The sequence below is a fragment of the Rhinolophus hipposideros genome (genome assembly GCF_964194185.1).
Source record: "Rhinolophus hipposideros genome assembly, chromosome: 2".
Lineage (NCBI taxonomy): Eukaryota > Metazoa > Chordata > Mammalia > Chiroptera > Rhinolophidae > Rhinolophus > Rhinolophus hipposideros.
In genome coordinates, this window is record NC_138048.1 from 7510160 (window position 1) to 7527924 (window position 17765).

The following is a 17765-nucleotide window of genomic DNA, read 5'->3' on the forward strand; positions in this document are numbered from 1 at the left end:
TCCGAGAGTAATTTAAACACTGATTTATGTCAGTTGCATTTATACACTATCAATTATAATTTATTACATCAAAATAATTATCAGTTTTTTCTTTCAGATTTGTGCATATATAAAAGTTGAGCTAACCACACTATGTACATAAATTCTTTACAAATTTTTCATATACATCTTCTCTTCTACATTGCTACCACATATATAATTAGATATGATGAAATCCATGAGAAAGGCTTACGTATTTTTCTCCTGATGGGAAAAAAAAACCTCATGAGAGAAACTGTTCTTCATTCCTGTACAATTTGCAATCTCAAGAAGGTTGGCTTGTTCTGAAACAAAGCCTTCCTCATTCTGTTTTGAAATTTTTCTATTATTTATGTATTCTAAAGTCATAGTATTGTATATTCTTCTTTTTCCCTTTTTTCTGAGGGAACCAAGATAGGACACTTTTATGGAGGAAAGTAACTATCTCAGAATAAAACTGCACATTCACTTATTCAGTCAAATGATTAGTTGTACTAATGATCCCTAATTTACTTTCCTCTTTATTTTTCTAAGAAGCAAAGAAAAGAAAACTACCTAAGTGGATCAGATAGTACATCAGGGATGCAGAGACTATTAATTTGTTTTATGTTCCCTTCAGAAAAGCCATAAATTTGCTTGATAACTGCCGAGTTTATTCTATACTCCTATCTAGACCTAGAATTTGGCCAATACTTAATGTAATTGGTTATATTTTATCATGAGAACCATGCCAGTTTGAGGTGAGAAAAATATATTTTATTGTCACACGATTACTTCAATTAGTATTTTGACGACAACTTTGTTTTTTAATAAATTTTATTGGGGAATATTGGGGAACAGTGCATTTCTCCAGGTCCCATCAGCTCCGAGTCATTGTCCTTCAATCTAGTTGTGGAGGGCGCAGCTCAGCTCCAAGTCCAGTTGCTATTTCAATCTTTAGTTGCAGGAGGCACAGCCCACCATCCCATGCAGGAATTGAACTGGCAACCTTGTGGTTGAGAGCTCGCACTCTAACCACCTGAGCCATCCGGCTGCCCCCTGAAGACAACTTTTCATGCTAACAAAAGTACTTCTACAGTATTATCATTTTGAACAACTTCAAAATATTTCATTGTATGACTGTACTGAAGTTCATTTAACTAAACCCTTGTTGCACACTTGGACTCTTTTTCATTTTTTATTCCAATTAAAAATGCAATTATATGATTGTGTAAAATCCACAATCATAACTAATTTCATTCATTTCACAAATATTCAACAATCTATCTTCTTCCACACAGTTCAATTAATCGTTTCCAAAAACAAGTCTTCCTATACTTAAAACTCTTTACAGCTTTGAAAGGAAACCGTAGTTATTTGAGGAAAAGAACAAAACTCTGGAGAGAGAGAGAGAGAGAGAGAGAGAGAGAGAGAGAGAGAGAGAGAGAGAGAGAGAGAGAGAGAGAGAGAGAGAGAACGCTGGTTGCTTTCTTGCTCCCTTGTGCCTTACTGCACACCTGACATTCCCCAGTTCCTTGCCATTGCAGCAACAATGGTCCCCTGTAACGCCTTGTATTCACCATGTCTCTTCCTACCTCAGGACTTTTGCATATGTTATTTTTCTGCTTGAAACCTGCTTTCTCCCCTCTTATGGTTAACACATGTTAATCACTCGTCTTTCACTTTAAAGGGCCCTTCCTGAGAGAAGCTCTCCTTGAGCTCTGTGTCAAATGCCTTTGTTAATGTCACTCCTGTCTCCCTTACCTAGCACCTGCCAGAGTCGCTACACATTTGCATGATTTTTAATATCTCTCCAGCAATATACTATAATTTTTTTGAGAGCAGGGAGTTGTCATCATTGAGTACTCGGTACCTAGCACAGTGACTGGTGCAAGTGTATACATAGTGTGTATGCATGCCTGTGTGTATAAAATATTTATTAAGTACACACTATGTGCCAGCTACTATGCGAAATGATGTAATCACATTAATTTTCTTAAGTATGTTCTTATAATATATTTCTCAAAATAAAAACAGTTTAGTCAAAGGCTAGACACAGTTTTATGTTTTTAATACACATTATTAATTTGCTTTCAAGAAAAATTGTGCCCAAGAGCAGGGTATAGGGATAGGACCCTTTTCCCTGAATGCCTTATAATATTTACAATCGCAAACTTTCTGATTATCATTTTTGGTTCCTAGTAACAAAGAATATTTATGTTTATTGATCATTTGTACTTATTGTGTAAATTCTCAGATTTAAATCCTTTAGCAGTGTTTTACAGTTAGAAATGTATAGATTCCTGAAATTCCACAAATTTCTACTTGAAGATCTGCAGTACTTTTCAAATTTTGTGTTTTCATCTGGATAAAATTATAGAAAAAATATACAGTTATATTCTAGTCATCTGGAGAACCACCAGAGGATCAAATCCCACTAAACGGTTTTAGTACCAATGTTTGCATTATGATAAAAAAGGAACCACTTAACACAACTTTACTTATCAATTGTGAGAAAACAACAAAGGCAGACTTAATAATGTGTCATGTTTTCATATAAAATGAAGGTCAAATGCTGCTGTGATGTGCTCTATGAGTAATAATGTCACAGTTAATTTAAAAAGAAAAATATTAGGAGAATGCAAAAACTTGCGTAAGTACTATGAGTATAGTCATATTCTGAGAGGAGATTTAGTTTTCATAAAACACCTTTCTTATTAAATTGTTATTGTTGATTTGAATTCTATGTTTTTTAATAGAGATTTTGTTGGTATTTAGTTTAAAAATCTGGCTTTATTAAATACCATAATAACACTTTTATATTGAGTTTTATATTTGCTCTTATTTATCAAAATATATTTAATTTTAATTAGCATCAGGAGTCCTTAAGAACATTTTCCCTTTAAAAAATGGGTTTATATTACTCAACTATATGAAACACAATCATAGACCAACACAGTTTTAATTGGTATCTACAATTGGCATTTATCTAATGAAGAAGAAATATCTACTCTTAAGATAGCTATAACATTTAATTTCTTAAACCATCAGCACACTTTAGAGACTGAGGGGAGTGCCATTCATGATTATGCCAGGATATTAGGTTTAAATTTAATCCATCCTGTGCAGACTGTATTGTTTGGTCACCCTGAGTATATATTTAGCTTTATAGTAACATCTTGTCAAATAACAACCAGGCCAGGGCAATATTTGGACTTAGCTAGTCCTGTTGTCTGGTAGCCAGGACTGGGCACAGTGATTATGGGATTTTGCCTCTTGAAATTTGACTCACTGAATTAAAGAAAGGGAAGCAGTAGGGGTATCTTGTGGAACAGTTATATCTAGAAATGGGTAGAAAGCACAAAATTAGTCATTATGTATAAGACCAAGTAAACTGAAAAAAGAGCAGACAGAACTTGGTGTGAATTTTTTAAATAAATTAGACTCCCAGCATAACTTGCCATCCTGTTCATTTCCCTATAAAGAGGAATTACACCAAGAACACAGTACACTTAATCAATATACCTTCAATTTGGCTTTAAACATCATCTCTGAATGATGATGTCTTCCAAAGTCATATCTCTGGCCCCGAGTCTTCCCTGAACTCTGGAGTCATATATCCAACTTCTTACTTGATGTATAGAAGACATCTCAAAGTTAACATATGGTGTCAGTCTGCTTGGGATGACATAACAAAATACCATAAACAGAGTGGTTCAAATAACAGAAATTTATCTTCTCACAGTACTGGAGATTGGGATGTCCAAGATCAAAGTGCTGGCTGATTTGATTCCTGGTGAGAGCTCTCTTCTTGGCTTGCCAACTTCTTGCTGTGTGATAGAGAGAGGGAAGGAGGGAGATTGAGAGGGAGGGAGAGAGGGAAAGAATGTACATGAGGGATGGAGCTCTGGTATTTCTTCTTATATGGGCAGTAATCCCATCATGGAGTTCCCACCTTCATGACCTCATCTAACCCTACTTACCTCCGAAAGACCCCTTCTCCAAATACCATTGCACCAAGGGTTAGGGCTTCAAAATACAGATTTGAAGGAGACACAAACATTCAGTATATAACATATGCCAAACTTAATATATCCTCCAACCTACACTGCCCTCTCTCCTAGGCTTCCTCATTTCTGTAAAGACACTTCATTCAAAACTGCTCATGCCAAGTATTTGGAGTCATTCCTGATTCCCTTTTTTTCCCTCACAGCTCCCAATCTAAACATCCTTTCAGCTGTTACTGCAAAATAATGCTTATACTTGAGTAACAGTACGCCCTGTGAGATCTGGGGTCAGCCTTACTCTGATTTTCTCATTATTTCTGGCCATGCTTTCATAGTTAACAGTATTTTTATTTTATTTTATTTTATTTTATTTTATTTTATTTTATTTTATCCTATAACCAAAAGTTCTGTAATTACTTAGCCTTATTTCGATATGTGGTTTCAATACTCATTTGCAAATATTTTTCCTTGTTTTCTCCAGCCCTCTATCAGTTGGCCAAATTTCATCATCTTGTTGGTATCGTTGTGCTGAGTTCTTGCATATTTGAAAAGGTACGCTTTTGCCTTTATTCTTGAGCAACAACTTGACCAAATATAAAATTCTTAAATTATATTTCCCTTCCTGGATATATGTTTAACATTGCTTTACCATCTTCTGGTACTGAAAATTGCTGTTCAAAGATCCAAGAGCTGCTTAATTTTGATCCTCAGTAGGTAGCTTGCTTTTTTACTCGGATTCTTTTTTTTTTAATCGTTGAAGTCCAATGATTTTACAAATACATAACTTAATGTAAGTTCTTTTGTGTCAGTTGTACTTCTCTAGTATAATATACAGTCTTTAGTATTCAGATTCTACTGTACCAAATATTTTCAGGTCCAATTTGTATTCTTCTTCAGTTATAAGATTTAAGTGCCTCTCTCATCCTTGATATCTGTCCTCCCTATCTATTCATTTTTGTAATCCTCTTACACTTTTATGCATGTGGCAATTCTATCTGAATCAGCTTATTGTATAAGAAAAGACAAAGAGTGATGAAAAGGTGATTGAGCAGGAGAAACAGGCAAATCTATTCTCTATATGGTGCCTCAAAACTTTTATGCCAAATATTTTGGGGCTTTTGCCTTAGGGACATGTCTGTACTCAATCTTCACAATGCTCCCCGAAGAATGGAATATTTATTAGGATATAAGCAAAATCTCCAGTGTCACTCACTTTTGTGTGATGGCTTAGCAGTGACTTATTTTTGGCTACCTGTCATCAGCCTCTCAGAGCAAATTTCCTCTACCTCTTACCCACCCTGAGAAATGGAGTACTTTCATCCTAAAGAGATTTCACATCTCTCCTCCTAACTACTTCATCACATTCTGTGAGGTGTGCTGAACACAGAGACACTCTCTCAGTTCATCCTACCAAAAATCTTGCAGGACTAAGTACTGACAGGCTCTTTTACTTTAGGAGAATTCTGAAATTTTCACTGGATCTATAGAAATATGCTTCCTATTTGATATTCTCCCTCAAACGGATCTAAATTTGAAATTATAATAGTTCTGATTGGGCATTGTGGCTGTTTTCTAGTTCATTGGAAATAAAGTTTATAATTATTTGTTCTTTTTAATATTTGACTGTTTTTAGAGAAAAGGAGGAATAACGGTATCTTTATTCTTTCATCCTTAACTGGAAGTTTGATTCAAAAGATTTATACATAAAAATATGAAGGCAGTCTTCAAGACACTCATACATAGTCTAGTAAGTGGAAATAATTCTTAAAGAAACAATCTTATTTTATGTGCTGTGTGGTATATAATATTTAATAGCTTGCTTATTTTAATGCCTTCATCAGCTTTTACCACAAAATAGCTTTTCAAGGAAAAATATACATATAAATACAATTTATAATTTTATATTACATTAAAGTAGCTGAAGCTATGTTTCTATTTACTAGGAATTTAAAAAATTCAAATTAAAATAATGGTGCAATACAATTACTCACAATCTTGACAATATTTTAAAGTTAGCCATTACCAGCTTTCCCGAGAATGGAGGACATGGGAGGACATGCGTTATACTATTGGAGGCATCAATGTTGCTTCTAGTATGCACTCTACAAAGTACATATGCTGAAAAGACAAATGAAAGGATTTTCATTCCAGCATTATTGGTAATAGTAAAACTTTGACAACCTACTGCATGTAATTAATCAGAAAATGGATAAATAAACAGTAGTAAATTAAAAAATGGCATATTATATATCATTAAATGAATGAACTAGAGGTACATGCATTAACGTGGGTTCATTTAAAAAGCATAAATAAACGAAAAAGAAAGTTAAGGAAGGGGATTGCCATTTGTGCAAACTCTAAGATCATATAAAACAATACTCATTATTTCTATCAGTCAGAGCCTAATCAGGAAATTACAAGCCACATTATATTCTAAGTACTAAAGATTTTGATACAAGAGATTAGAGACATAAAAAACAATTGAAAGGGCTGGGGGAGTATAATAGGGAATCCACTAGTGCCAATCTCAGTTGTAAAGACAGAGCTGATAGTTTTCAAGAGGTTATTCAGAAAGCATTGAAAGTCTCAGGAACCCAGGGAAGGTCCTTACTATTCCACAGGCAACACTGAACAGGGAGATGTTCAATGTAACTGTAGTGCAAGGTTAAGTGGAGAAATTATCAAAGTCGAAGGAAGAATCTAACAGCATTGCCACTTCAAATGAACAGAGTTGTCAGCTGAACAAACCATTATTTCAAGCACATATATAAACACCATTCATTGATTGGTTCACTTATCGTCTAAGCTTAATTGGAATTGTTTTATACTTTGAGTTTTGCGTAGTAAAAAAAGTTTTCACATTTGCCCAGATTCTCCAAAAAAGAAGGTACAATTATCTGTAGTCTGAAGACTTCCTAACAGTGACTCTACCCATATACATGGAGGTTCAAGACGACTTAATTCTGTGTAAGACAAGGCGCAGAGTAAACATATAACTAAGTGAGCCAGTGTGTGCACAGCTTGACTACTACTTCGGGAAGTTGTAGGCAAACACATATATCCTTACATTGTATTTGAACAGGAAAGTCTGATGATTTCCTACTTAAAATTGATCAAAGGACCAAACTGATTCCCTTTTTTAAATTTCCCATGTATAAACATTTCCTTATCTCATCTTATAGAAAAGACAAAAAAGAAACAAAAATTTAAGGAGCAGTATAGTGTTATTAGTCTGTAAAAATTTCTTTAGAATCGCAGGAGAATACATTTACATTTTGATATCACAAGTTAATTTAATCCTGACTTCTTCCTCCCATCCTGTATCTAGTCTTCATAATTTTTAACATAACTGTAGTTCCTTCATAGTGTTTTTATCTTGGCCTCTGATATCAATTACTTTCTTTCTAAAAGATGATAAGCAGTATCCTATAACTTTAAAAATACTTGAAATAATTTTATATTTTAAGCTTTTAACATGCTTAAAACCACACAGGTAAAATATTTATATGTTTATAATATTAATATAAATATAAATGTTTATAATATTAAATGTTTATAATATTAATATGTATTTTCATGTATAAGTATATTTCTATAAGATTTCTAAGTATAACTTTTATAAGTATCTTCTAAAGATACTTCTGTAAATATCTTTGTAATCTAAGAACTTACTCATTATTATATAGGAACGCAAATGAGTAATTGCAACACATAGTGTTCAGAAATAAAAATATAGCAGTGTTATAACTGTTCTGTACTAGTGTGAATGTTCAAATGGATTGTGATGCAAAAAAACAAAAACAGTTCAAAAGAAAGAAGTCAGTCATGTAAGTACAAAGATGGGTTGAAAACCAGTAATCTTTGGTAGAGGGCAAGAGGAGTAAATCATCAAAATGGCTGTAGCTACAGCTGCCAATAGAAGAGCAAGTGACTAGAAAACAAACAGTGAGAAAGGGATTCTCACTGCTGTCCCAAAATAAACATATATGATTTTTTTCCTTGATAAGACAAATTAGTCCCGGAAAGTATGGGGCTGGACAGTGACCATGTTTTTTTCAAAAGAGTTTATGGTTGTAGTTTACAGCAAATGAAAAGTAGACAATAAAGAAAAAAGAAAAAAAGAAAGAAAGAAAAGATATAGTGGCAGATTTTTCCTCAGAGTGGACAGTCAGCTTCTGGAGAGATTAAGAGAAGTAAACTAGTTTATTGAATTAAAGGTTTTGATAAATTGCACAGAATATTCAGTAATGACTAACCTGGAATTTTCAGTATGTAAACTGTTTTCACATTAAAATACTTCTAAACACAGTGCTTGAACTTAGACACTCAACTAGAAAAAAATTTACTGTGTGTGTTTGTTTATTCAAAAGTATGTTCTTTTACTCCATTGAAAACAAAACAACCACTAAAATCACAACAACAGAAAACCTCAAAGTGAAAACTGTCTTTTGGTAATTAATAGAGAAAGATTCTAGATGTAGCTGGACTAAACAGATTGACATGAGACAAGTATACTATTTTAAGAGCATCAGCTTAAACCAAGGAACCTTAAGATTGGGTATGCTCAACCTCACAAAACATTCCAGCTGTTCAATGTCCCCATATAATTCCTGTATTCCCCAGGAATTAGACAAAAGGAGACAGGAAGTAAAATATTCACTTAATATTAGCCATTTTATACATAAGGCAATTAAGTATAAGTTTTATATTGCCATTTGATATTCAAACTGGTCTCTCCACCTGCACCTGTTATGAACATACGGAGAATTCAAGGAGTGAGCTCAAGAAATACATTTGATCAAATATATAGTGACGGAAGGAGAACTGACTCTGGGTAGTGAACACACAATGTGATATATTGATGATGTATTATTGAATTGTACACCTGAAATCTATGTAACTTTACTAACCATTTTCACCCCAATTAACTTTTAAAAAAAAGAAATGCATTTAATGTTGCTCTTTTGAACTATGGTCCAAGAGTCAGAGACTTCAGGGCCCATTTTTTCCTCGCCACACTGTCTTCTGCAATGTCATAATAAAGGAAACAGGAGGACTCCCTAAAATTGGATAGCTCTGTAATTCATTCCGTGGTCTTCAGCTTTCACAGTGGCCATGGTGTCAGACAAGCTGAGAGAAGGCTGATCAGGTTCACCTCTGAAGTGGAGACACAACCGGCCAGAACAATAGTGATTGTTCTGAAAACAGTTCTGACCCAGAGAATATGTTTAGCGCAAATCAGACAGAATATCTACTTTTTCAATCACAGAGGTGTATCATGGAATTGAGGAAGCTTAACGTTATCTAAGCTAACTGAGATGCCAAGTTATTTTCTACTTAACTTTTGTTTTCAAAATCGTAGTTCATTTATCATATTTCTAAGAGTATATAATAAGTTGAATATTATTCATTTATTTTTTCAATAAGTATTTACTGTGTGTCTTCTATATGTGCAGTACTCTTTTAGGCATAGGGGTACAACAGTGAAATACAAATGCTGAACTCTGTTCTTAGGGAGCCTCCACTCTAGTGGGAGAAGAAAAACAGTAAACAAAAAATAATCAACATGGTAAATGATAGTGAGACAATAATGGAATAGGCAGCACTAGGGGTTTAAGGCAGAACATAGGCAAAATATGATTGTCAAGTAAGGATTCTGAGAGGAGGTAGTATCAGAATTGAACTCTGACCAAGGGAAAGAGTCCAGCCACCCAAGGATATGGAGCAAGAGTATTTCATGCAGCAAGAATGGCAGGTGCAAAGGCCCTGAGGCAAGAAGAAGATTGTGCTGCCGGAAGAGAAAGAAGGCCATTGTTTCTGGAGCACAGTAAGCTTGAAGGGTGTAGTAAGATTGAAATAAGGTTAGATAAGATTAAAGATATAAGAAAATCATGCAGGACTTTAAGACTGTATTATACAAAAATGGAAGACATTGAAAGATTTTAAGCAGGGGAGCAACAGTGTTTCCTACTGAATGTTGTGTAGAGTAGATTGGGCAAGCAAGAGTAGAATCATGGAGACAAGCTGGGGACTATCTCAGTAGTCCACGTGAGAGAAGAATTAGCTCAGTCAAAAGTGGAGACGGAGATGAATAGAAGGGGACAGATTTGTGATATAGGTATCTTAAAGGTACAATCCCAAGGTCTTATTTGCATATAGAATATAATGATGTGAGGTAAAAGAGGAATTAGGATTACATCAAACTCAGCTTTCCAGACTGTGTAACAGAATGAATTATTCCTATAGAATACAACAAAGGACTAAGATTGGGTACAAAGGGTGAGGACTGATGATTCTGTTTTGGATATGTTAGGTTTAATATTTTTGTTAGACATCCTCGTAGTAGATATCAATTGAAAAAATATAAGAGTCTCCGTCTCCTCTGGAGTTAAAATCAACCCCTTTCCATGACCACCAGGTCATGGACCGTTGGCACTGTTATCTCCTTGATCCCATGTTTGTCCCTCACCCACTCTGTCTGTGCCATGCTGGCCTCATCATAATTCCCCAAGTACAACTGGCCCTCTTCAACTTCAGTGCTTGGCACCGGCTCTTTTTTTTGCCTGGATGCTCTTCCCCCGTAAGTAATTATGTTTCTCACTTCCTTTAGGTTCTTTGCTCAGACATCACCTTTGAAATGAGGTCTTCCCTGAACATCCCATTTAAAATGGCAAAACCCCTCCATATTCTCCTTAATTTCCTTCCCTGGTTCATTTTTCCATAGCGTGTAGCAGTGTCTGATGCACTATAAATTGTATTCATTTGTTTACAGTATTGTTGCCTGTGTTCCCCACGAGGGCAGAAATCTTGTCTCTTTGTTTATTTTGTACCTAAAACAATTCCTGGCACACAGGCAGTAAGTAAATATTAGTTAAATAGAACACAGGAATGAAAGTATTACAGAAAAGGAAGTATTCAACTTTGCCAGTTACCACTGAAGGATTCATTAAGATGCTGCCATAATATTTGATAAATTAGGGGCTGCTGATGACCTTGACTGTAACTATGTCATGGAGTAGTGAAGATGGAAGCCCAAGTGGAGCCCATTGCTGGGAAACCAGAGGTGAAGAAGAGGATAATCTTAATTGACACAACTCTTTTCTGTAGTTTTGCTTTAAGAGACAACAGAGAATGAAGTGGTAGCTGGAGAGGTATTGGACAATATGTATGTTTTCTGGTGGGAAGGTCCAGGAGAGGAGAGCAGTTGATGATGCAGAAGAGTGTAATGGCAGACGCAAAATCCTTGATTAGGCAAACAGATGAGATCCAAAGGGCAATCTCAGGAAAGCATGTATATGTTTTCCATTGTGCCTGGAGAAAGAGCATCTATTCAGTTATTGTTGAGCTTTTTCATGTAAAAATCGCTATAATTGTGTGTATGGATATATGAGGTGTGACAATTAATTTCTCAAACTCCTCCTAGAAGAAGTGCAACATACCTCATTGCGGAATATCGGTATCGTTACCTTCGAAATACTCCCCTTGGAAGGTTATGCACCAACACCTCTGCCTAGTCAACCCTTCAAAGCAATTTTGGAACTCTTTTTCTGGAATGGCCATCACAACTGTCGTCGTATTACTCTTGATGTCCTGAATGTCATCAAAATGTCTTCCTTTCAATATTTCCTTTGTCTTCAAGTAAAGAAAGAAGTCATTGGGGCCAGATCAGATGAGTAGGGAGGGTGTTCCAATACAGTTATTTGTTTATTGGCTAAAAACTCCCTCAGAGAAAGTGCTGTGTGAGCTGGTGGATTGTCGTGATTCAAGAGCCATGAATTGTTGGCGAAAAGCTCAGGTCATCTAATTTTCTCATGCAGCCTTTTCAGCACTTCCAAATAGTCAACTTGGTTAACTGCTTGTCCAGTTGGTACAAATTCATAATGAATAATTCCTCTGATATCAAAAAAGGTTAGAAACATCATTGCAACAAGTTCGCAAACGTAATTGTCAGACCTTGTATGTACATGTGTGTATTCATCATATCAGATAGTTTGACAGAGGGAGATAATAAATATAGGAACTTAATGTAGGTAAGTTTTGGAGTTAGACATTTCAAACCATGTCAACATCACTCACTTTAGGTATATTAGACAAGTTATTTAATATCTCTAAGCCTCAGTTCCCTCAGTGTAACATGGGGATAAAAGTATTTACCTCATGGAATTACAGTGAAATTGACATGTATATCAACTCTCACACACTACTTGATGTGTAATATATTCTCATTAAATGGTAGTTGTCACTATTGTTATGTTTTCATTATTTTCAATGTTGCCTAAATATATTCTTCTATATAATGGAGACAATACCTATGTCATGAGTTTTTAATGAGGATTACATTATTGCTTTATAATTCGTGATGTTAATACAAAGTTAAAATATTGACACCAAATCTCAGGTAGCGTTATTAAAAACAAAACTGTTTCATCTACAAGGAACTACTTTGAGTCTCATTCATCTAGACTGAGACAGGGTCAGAAGTGTATATTATACAACTATAAATAATACCTACAAAATGCAGAGTTTAATTAGAAGGACTGATATATTTGAAAGACAAGTTTCTTTAAGTTCATCAGAGCCCATATTTCAGTTGTTCCTAACATTATCATGGTACATCTTTTAAATTTTAAAACTAGGATATAATTTAATCCTCAGTGTTTTCACAGCTCTGTTTTTATTATATCTTCGGAGAAAGCCTGTTTTGAACTTAACTTCAAAGAAAAAAGTAACAATCAATTACCAGTGGCTAACTAAAACAAAATGTGGAAAGTGCTTTAATGTTTATAATTTGAAATATCTCATTCTATGTACTCTTACATGTGCAATCCTTACAAAAGACGTTGATCAAAAATTGGGAAAATTGTAAAGAACTTGGCATATATCAATGTGGTGCTGTCCTTTCATTTACCTATTTCCTTCTCAAATAGATAGAGGTCTTCAAGGGTTTAACTTTCTATATCAGTTAGACAATTCCATTTACTAAAGGTTACTTTAAATATCCTGAATAGCCCTTGGAAAGGAAAACATTGATATAATCCTTATTGTATGGAGCGTAAAATTTGGGGTGGGGAGGGAGACATCAAATCTTATATATAAAATTTGATATATAAAATATTAGTGGCAATGAAAGTTGCAAATTATTATATCATGTGCTAAAAGGAAATACATTCAGGGAGTGACAAGAGTGACATGAGGATAAGCCTGTGCCTACTCATTATGAGGACAATATCCAAATCCATATTTCTAGCCTGTAGGTGATCAACTCATCCCTGTTTTCCCAGTATTTTTCTGATTTTAGTGCTGAAAGTCATCAAGATACCAGGCAAACAGGAAGATTTGTCGCCAGCTGTCTCTCCTGATATTCAACTGGCCGTCTCCACATTACAGCATACAGATATCTTGCTCTCAAGAGGACTAAAACCAAATTTATCTTTACTTCCAACAAAACTGCTCTTCTACTTGTGTTATTTATTCTAGTAAGTTCTTTCCCAATCTATCCTGATGATCATGCCAGACACCAGGCTTTTATTTTTGACTTTTTTCTTTTTCTCTCTCATACCTCATCTAACATGTCCTATTCCATCTTCCAAGGACATGAATCCTTCTCCTCTCAAATCCTCCTTGGTCTACCCTTTGGTCTCTACACTGACATCAAACTCTTAAGTGGATTCCCTACCTCATTCTTGTTCCATTCAATCTATTTCTATGCTGAACTCAGAGCAGCTATTTTCTAAATCACTAATTTCATCGTTTGACTTCTATGGTAAACACTTTTCACTCTTTCCCCTCTTTACTAACAGAATGAAATCCACACTCTTTAACATGTGACATATTATATTTCCTGACTGCTTTGCTCACAGTCATTTTGGCACTGGAACATTTTAAGCTAGTCAAAAATCAAACAACCCCAGCACATTTCTAAGTGTTTACAATGAGACTAAATGATTTTAAGGTCAATTCCTGAGGAGCAGCTTCTCTCTAAAATGATCTCCTAGAAGTGGTAATGCCTAATACAATAAAAACTTAGGTAAACGTTTTAAAATTAGGAAATAAAATGACAATTGTGACTTTGCGGATTGTAATTTTTGTTTTCCATATTGTTAGTGTTGTAGGGTGTTTGAGAGGAACCCCCACTTATCAGAAACTTCACGCTTTACTACCCATCGTCCATTAAAATGAACTCCAACTTTGCTTCAAGAATGATATGGAAATATTGCTCATAACTATGAACTGTTGTTTGGTTCAGATCACAAAGTAGGAAGTTATTTATATTTAAAAATACATTTATATATAGTTTTTTGTTCTTTTTTGTACATCATCTAAGATGTGGGCAAGAGTGTATTAAAAAAGACAAATGTGGGGAGCTGAAAGCATATCGCCCAAATTTAGCACCGTACTGCTAACAAAAGTTCTTTGAAGTCGGGAGATGGTGTGGGTTGAGTCCTGTTCACAGAGTAGATTCCTCTCTGCTATGAGAATGAGAGCTGTGACATGTCATGCCACACCGAGGTATGCCAAGCTGAAAGTTTTACCATACAGTTCTCTGAGAAGTGACAACTTTACACCTAGCTGATATGCCCAACATTTCAGAACAGCCAGAACCTGTTCCCCGTCCTATATATACCTTCCTCCACAAAAAATTAGAACTTAGGGAGACAGAATGAGGGGGCCAACCATACTCCTTCCCCTTTTCTTCTTTTTGTCTCCCATCTTCTTTTTGCTCTCTAAGTGGAAAGGGACAAGAAGAAACAGATATAAAAAAAGTGGCTGAGAGATGCCTTGGATATTCCTAGCTGCCCTTGGATTAAAGCAGGTCACTAAGAATTAAAACTAAGGAATCTTGATCAAGGCTTTGAAAGGTACATATAAAATGGGTACATTTTTTAGTGAAGTATGATGTCAGGATTTTATTATTGCTCAAGAAAAACCAAGTCCATGCAAATATAGCTAAGATCAAATAGAAAATTTTTATTAGTACTCAGTTAAAATATTAAAATATTCATCGCATAAAAGTTTCACAAGAACAACAACTGTAGCAGAACACATATCCCCATGAGTTTTATAAAGAACATTCAATGTCTTCTAATAGCTTGAAACATTGTGTCAGTTCACAAAAATCAAAGAAATTATATTTTACTTTTGCAGATCTCATGACAGGATTTTGGTAATCAACAACAACCCATTTATATTATGAGTCAGGGTAGGCCTATTTTACAAACCAGTATATTGAGTAATTTTTGTAAGTCAGCCCAAAAACATGAAAAGAAATTCCTTCTCAGTTGAAAGATATAGTTGCTCCAATCATCTGTATATTATCAATTGACTTTCTGAGGTAAAAAGTTCAAAAAGTAACCCTGAGAAATTGATGGTGTATTCATTAATTTTTGCTTTGTAATAGTTTACCCCCAAATTTGGTAGCTTAAAACAATCATTTGTTTAGCTTCACAATTGTGTGGGTCGTTAATTTAGGCTGCTCAGTTGGGCAATTCTTTTACTCGTCTTGGAAACTCTCAAGCAACTGAGGTCAGTGGTAGGTCAGCTGGTGGCTACATCTGGTTGAGAGGGTTGCTCCGCTGGGACAGACACCTGCTTCTTGTGGTCTCTGATTATCCAGTAGGCAAACTTGGGCTTTTCCACATGGTGTCTCAGGTTTCTAAAAAGCAGTGAGAGAATGGAAGTCCCAGTGCACCATAACTCCAAGTCTCTGCTTGTGTTTCATTTGCTACATCCCATTGACAAACCAAATCACGGGGCCAAAAACAGAGTCAAGAATGGAGAGATAGATCCCACTTACTAATGGAAAATAGTGTTACTGTGGTGTTTGGTTTTTTTTTTTTTTTGGTTTGTTTGTTTGTTTTTTTAGTTTACCACCCAGTTTTATTTAAACAAAACTGGATAAAAGTCTGACATATGTGAGACACTTCTGTACAAACAAAAAATTGAATAAGACATCTTTTTCCTCAGGAATTCCGCAGACTAGGGGAAGATCTAAACGGCTCTCTTAGGGTCCCTAGCTGAGTCTTAAATTTAAACTGACAAAAACAGATTAACAGGAAAAAAACATATAAATTTACTTAATATAAGTTTTATGTGACACAAGAGCCTTCATAGGTAAATGAAGATCTACAGAAATAGTTAAAGCTGAGTGTTTTTATGCTAGCTTTGATAAATAGTGGACAGTCCCAACAATACTGAGACAGGTTAGTTAGCATGTCGTTAGGTAAACAGGGAGGTCCCTGGTGGAATAAACAAAGACAGCCATATCCTAAAACTCCAGGTTTTGAAATCACTCCTTCCTTCCAGGAGGTTAATCATAAAATTCCTTTTGGCCTGATAAATGGAGCAGATCTGGTAGATAAGAGTGGGTTATTTTGCTAATTCCTTCAGGATGGGCAAGCAGAACAATTCTGGTAAACAAATTTCATTAGAAGGTGTCAGCTCCCCTTCCCCTCACAGGCAAGGGAAGGTATAAAACTAAGAACTTTTGCCTCAGTCCCTGGGCACCCCCCCTTCGTAACCCCCTCCCACTTGGGAGCTCAAACCCTTTGCTTTCAATAAAGTATCCTCTTTTTAAAACTATTTGTCTTTCCTGGGTCCGTGTTTCCATTCTCCGGTCTCAGGAGACATGATACTGGCACTCACTCATTCAAAAGTTCCCTGCATCATTTGGGGACTCACAGAGACATATTCCTATTTCAATACCATTTAATGAGTCCTGACAATACCATTTAAATTCCAGGATCTAGTCATCCCCGAAGCCTAGATATTTCAATTAAGCAATACATTTTCTTTTGACAACTAATTTCCAATTGACAATATATCCCCCTTTTGGCTTAAGCCACTTTTAGTTGGATTTCTATCAGTTGCAACTGACCACGACATTCAGACTGATGCCTTCCCCCCTTCATTGCAAAGTGTCTCATTGGTACTGACAACTCAGCATCGGATGACAGGACGGAAGCACCATTGTACTCAGAGTCAAAACTTACTGTAATTTTGGCTCTGCCACTTTCTGGCTATGTGGACTTAGACCAAAGTGTTGGATTGTCTGTTGTCACTCTCATTTAAAAATGGGAATTACATTTTCCAGAAGTCCTTTCCCTGCATGTTTCTGAGTTAAGGTGACCAAGAAAGGAATTTGCATGAGAGTTGGAAGGTAGAAATGAAAAAGAAGCATTACTATTGGAAGGCCATGGCAGTCAGATACTGTAAGAAATGGGTATGAAGGTCCCCAGTGGGCCCCAAGTTATCATTGTTCTTCTCCAGCTCAAGTCCAGATGTTCTTTCTGACTGCTGGCCCTCTAACCCGCCATGGCCCCAAGCCCACCATTACATGCTTGGCTGTGAGATTACAGAAGCAACATATTTCCCAGAAGGGACTGTTTCCACAAGCTCACTCATCATTGCACAACTTTAGCTACCAATTGAACACATCTTCTTATAGTTTCCTGCAAGCTCTCACTTGTCCTCCTGGGTCAGCACTTCATTTGAACCTGGTTATTAGCTGTCTCTGAAATCTACCTCCCTTTCCAGACTTGCACCTAAATAGCCACCCCCACATTCGTAAAAGGTCTAATTTCTATACTAAATCCCTTATTCCCAAAGTACATGTAGGGGTCTATTTTCTTTACGGACCCTGTCTAATAAGGCCAGTTACTTACTCCTCTCTTAAGCCTTAGTTGCTTTGCCTATAAGAAGTGGGTTGTTGAGACTGACTCACACCGTTATAGTGAGAATCGAGTGATAATAGGCCTGGTGTGA